The sequence below is a fragment of the Panicum virgatum genome, chromosome 3N, assembly GCF_016808335.1.
Source record: "Panicum virgatum strain AP13 chromosome 3N, P.virgatum_v5, whole genome shotgun sequence".
In the NCBI taxonomy this organism is placed as follows: Eukaryota; Viridiplantae; Streptophyta; class Magnoliopsida; order Poales; family Poaceae; genus Panicum; species Panicum virgatum.
This window is the reverse complement of record NC_053147.1, coordinates 44,327,340-44,332,578: the sequence shown is the minus strand read 5'-3', so window position 1 is coordinate 44,332,578 and position 5,239 is coordinate 44,327,340. Positions and strand designations below refer to the sequence as shown.

At 47.5% G+C, this 5,239-nt stretch overlaps 1 non-coding gene across 1 annotated transcript; it reads right to left on the bottom strand.

Annotated features, from left to right (window-relative positions):
• Nucleotides 1–2,805: 2,805 nt before the first annotated feature.
• Nucleotides 2,806–2,912, bottom strand: LOC120668295. The gene has a single exon (XR_005672388.1). It is a non-coding gene; the product is annotated as a small nucleolar RNA R71 (small nucleolar RNA).
• Between the last annotated feature and the right edge of the window lie 2,327 nt (nucleotides 2,913–5,239).

Sequence of the window (5,239 nt, the reverse complement as noted above, 5' to 3'; positions counted from 1 at the left end):
TGGATGGGGTAACCTGTCTTAGCGGTCATCACGAACTAACTATGCAGGTAGGCACAATCCCCCAAAGAACGACACTTGGGATGGCCTTGTGGCAGCAGTGCAAGAAGATCCAGGGGTCCCCATGATTGGCTGCTCAATCTAGGACAAACACTATGAGCACTGCCTATGCAATCTGGGGTCAAGTGTAAACATAATGCCCAAGGTAATCTTCGAAGAACTTCAGTACTCTGCTCTTTCCCCAACATCTATGCTCGTGTAGCTTGCAGATTCATCAACTCGATATCCTGAGGGGGTAGTCAAAAATATGCTTGTACGAGTTAATGGTTCCTTCGTCCTTGCCAAATTTATAGTAATGGATATGGAGGGCAACCTCGGAATGCAGCTCATTCTTAGGCAACCATTCCTAAGGGCCGCCAAGGCAAGGATCGACGTCGAAAGAGGAGAATTCTGATTCCGTGTCGGAAAGGAGGACATTGTTGACGGCCATTATTCCACGTTCTGACCGTCAACTTCTCGGGAATAAATTGAGTTCTTGCACCATGTTCCATACATATTTTGTTTAATTCTAATAAGTTCCACAATGTTTCGATGAGTTGTGCCTGCAGGAATTCACTATCCAAAGATGGTCGAAATCAGAGAAGATTCAGGCTGCCCGGCACATTCCATGCCGACCGGCCCGACATCTCCACATACATGGGTGTGATCTTTTTACAAGAGCAACGTGACACGTTCATAATGCTCCTGAGCGAGGCGAACATCTTAGATTCAGTCGGTAGACTCGGAAAGCATAAGGATCAAGCCAAAGACCCAGATGCCAATGCCCAGAATGTCAAATGGGGAAACCACCCATCTCAGAGGCATTGTGGAGCATTGATCTGCAAAGTCGGCAAAAAGGAGGGTCACTGGGCTTCGGAGGCAGGCCGCCTAGCCTCCCCCGGGCCGTCCGGCCCAAGAATTCAGCATCCGAGGAAACTACCCGAAGAACCGACCTCCAGGAGTGATAAGGAGCCATCCACAACAGGTTGGTGGACAGGTGGCACACTCCTAGGCTGGCCGGCCTAGGATGGGCTGCCCGGCCCCACCTTGTAGCCTCCCGGCTCCCGGCTTTGTGTGGAAGTTAAGCACCGCCTCTACAGTTACATGCACCTGGCGCTACTTGAATTACTGGCCATCTAGCGACCTTGGAAGGCTATAAATAGGACCCTCTCCATCACTTGTAAACACACACTCAAAGGAGCAATTCACTCTTCTCATTTCTAGAGTAGGTTAGTAGTTGGGAGTTAGAGTGGAGTCGAGCTTGTCTCGGGGATCCGGAGTCGTCATCGGAGCTCGGTATAAGCTCTTGTATCTTTTCCTTTGACTATTTTAATATAAGTAATCTTCTTTACATACTTGAGTCAGTTTTACTTTCCGCAAGTTATTTATATTCCCAAGTACTAGTACTTGTCTGTGCGAGTAGTTTACCTCTAGTTCAGTTTAAGTTATCTTTCTTGTCTGTCGAAGCTTCTCTTACGGGTTTTCTTGCCCGGACTAGTGTAACTCAAATTAGTTCACTAGGTTGAGGGGGATTTCTCTAGAAGGCCTCAAGAGAAATCCTAGTATTGAGAGCAGACATGGTGTCTGACTCAGTACTAGCTAGGAAGTGTGTTCCACCTCACAGCACCGCAGTGGTAGGCGGCAAGTGGTGACATCCTTGGTCGTCCCTCATAGTCCACCACGTTCGGGTGTTTTCATAGCAGTAGTTGCCGAAGGATGTCAGATTCCCTTCTCATCCCTTTTTGAGTCCTTCTCTTAGGCTGCCGAACTAAGCTCTAGGCGCCGACATCAATACGAAAACTAAGATTAGTTCTAGTGAGGCTAGCTCAGTAGTTTAGAAGTGTTTCAGGAGTCCTTTCTTGCTCGTTGTCCTCCCAGCTGCTACCACTCTAAGGTATAGAATCTCTTGTGTGTCAAACGGTCATAGACTGTCCATTTATCCTTACTCGTTATCTGGCTTACCCCTGCTGGATTAGTCGGTCGATAGATTCAGTAAAGGGTGCCACTGCAATTTACGATACACTTTACCATAGTGATTCCTAGAGGATTTCACGATATCCCAGAATACTCCATGGTGAAGTGCTACACTTGTGATTCTGTGCGCCTGCAGATTGAGCATAAGAGACACCAACAAGCATTTCTGGCACTGTTGCCGGGGAAGCAATTGGCTAAAGTTATCGTATAATTGAGTGATAAACTATATTGTTCTATCACCGCTAGTTTTTGCAGGCTTACCATTGCTCTCTTTCTCGTTTTATCGATGCAGAGCAGTGCATGACCGGTTTTGATCTACCATCCAACTTCGATCCGAATTCTCAGATGATTGGGTGAGTTATGAGACGTCGCGTCATCCCACCCCAGAAGAAACCCACTTGGAACCCTCGTTTACCCATTTCAGCACCACCCATGGCCAAGACTCTCAAGCATTACTCGCCCCCGTCCAGCAGTCACATCCCTACTGGACTGAACAATGACCAAGGAAATGATGGCTTTGAGCTCAAATCGGGACTGGTGAACATGGTTCAAGCAAGCCCATTATGTGGAAAGGCATCTGAAGATGCCAACGCTCACCTCTAGAATTTCCTGGAAATGAGATGTACTATCAACCCCAGAGGTACGACAATGGATAATGTTCTTCTTCAGTTGTTCCCATTCTCCTTGCTAGGCAAGGAGAAGACGTGGTTCTACACCAATAAGGCAGACTTCACCACATGGGATACCTGCTCCAATGCATTACTGACAAAGTACTTCCCGGTGGGCAAAACCAATGCCCTCCGGAGCAAAATCTCTGGATTTCAATAGCATCCAAATGAAGCTATTCTGGAAGCTTGGGAGAGATTCCAAGAATACATTGCAGCATGCCCCCACCACGGCATGGAAGAATGGCTGATTATTTAGAGCTTCTTCCATGGCCTGAACCACATCAGGTGGTTCCTTCCTTTCGCTTAGCGTCAACGCAGCGAAAGCGCTAGTAGTGAAGATTGCTTCCAACTAGAGTGGGAAGGGTGAAGGGCAGCAGCAGACCCATAAGGGAATTCATCATATCGACAGTGTTGATATGCTTGCTGCCAAGATGGACCTTCTCATGAAGAGACTAGAGTCTCCACACCAGGAGGCCAACTAGGTTATGGACTCTCGCATGACATGCGAGACTTGTGGAGAAACTGGACACATGGGAAACTCTTGCCTGATCACCCAGGAGGAAGCACATTTCGTTGGAGCGAACAACTCCAACAACTCAGGTCAACAGCAAGGTATGAATTTTAATAACATTTTTCTACATACTTTAAAAGACCTAGTTTATGGCCAGAAGCAGATTAATGACAATATTAGTAAGAAATTTCTTGCTTATGACAAGACCTTAGAATCTTTGGCCAGACAACTAGAGGGTTTGAACTCTATTATTAAAAACTAGTTGAGCTTCAACAAAATGATAGAAACTCAAGTAGCTCAACTAGCCTCATCTTGTCCTAACAATAACTCAGTAAAACTCCCTGGGCAACCGGACCAAAGGAAAATTTTAGTGCGGTAACTACACGGACAGGTAAGTCCAAGCAGGAGCCACCATATCCCAAAGATGCAGGATCTCGGCGAAAAGCCGTACCCGCTAGCAATATGTCTGCTAGAGACGAAGATCAGGAAGAGGCCGAAGAGTCCGACACAACTACTGCCCAGGAGGAAACCGTGGAACCCCCTAGAACCTCATAGGAGTTTCATGACACTAATGCCATACCATTTTCAGAACGGATAAGGAAGCGGGTGGCCGACGAACAATTCGGCAAGTTCGTCGAGGTAATAAAGAAGTTGTATGTCAATATATCGCTTCTTGATGCAATGCAGGTCCCGACCTATGCCAAGTATATCAAGGATATTCTTGGGAACAAGAGAAACCTGACCACCACCGAGGTTGTGCAACTCACAGAGGAGTGTAGCGCAGCTATACTCGATCCTCTCCTGGAGAAGAAGAAGGATCCAGGATGCCCCACAATCACATGTTCAATTGGGAGCCAACACTTTTTGCATGCTCTTTGCAATCTGGGAGCAAGCGTCAACGTCATGCCTAAGGTAGTTTACGATAAACTAAATTATCATGAGCTTTCTCCTACTACCATGTGCTTGCAGCTAGCAGATCAATCGGTCCGTTATCCCGCGGGAATTGCGGAGAACATCCCAGTAAAAATCCAGAACTTCTTCATTCCCGTAGATTTTGTCGTCCTCGACATGGAAGTCGGCGCCAAGACCCCTCTCATTTTGGGGAGGCCATTCTTGAGTACCGCAAATGCACAAATTGATGTGGGAGCTAGAGAGATCCAACTCAATATCAATCGGTAGATGGAGAAGTTCGCCTTCAAACCGAAGGTTGAACAATGTTCCCAGGTCAGAACTTTTACCCGGAGGAAATCTGAGAAAGAGCAGGAGAAGGCATCAACCCCTACAATCGATATCCTTGCTAAGCTCTTAGAACAACTAAGAATCGACAAGGAGATCAAGGTGCATAACTACAGGAATGCAAGACGAAGAATCCTTCGTAGAGAGTTTGGGGAAAAGTGTCTTCGTCAGGAACTCCATCCGGCGATGACAACAAGACCCGAGGTATGGAGAGTCCTGCTCTGGACTTAAAACCCGAGCTCTCGCCATGAGAACCATGGTTCGTATCTATCCTTGCACTTGCATATAGGATAGTTTCAATTTCTTGCATCGTTTTTCTTTCTACATCATGGCATGCTTAAAATTTTTGAACCAATATTTGAATTTTAATTCTGCATCAATTAAGATTGCATAAAAAAATCAGCCAAAGTGTAGGCCGGCCGGCCCCACCTTTTCTCCTTTTGTCAGGGGGCAGCAGGAACCAGAGGCATGAGTGCTCGTGGGAGCAAAGCAAAGTGGCCACACTCATCGTGCAGAGGGGGGCAGGCCGGCCGGCCTCATCATGGCCTCCCGGCGCCTCTCCACCGCTCCCGTTGTGTCATCGCCAACCAGAGCATGAGCACCTGTAGGTCAACTGCCTAGGCATCGACGTGGAGGAAGAACGGCCACGGGAAGTGCCTCCTGGCACATCGCAGGCCAGCCGGCCTAGCTCTGCCATGCGCCTATAAAAGCCACCACGCCGTCGCTCATCTTCGCACCATCGTTTTGAGTACGCAGGTCACTTCCCTGAGCACATTTTCTCTCATCTTCCCTCTGAGTATTCAAACTTAATGAA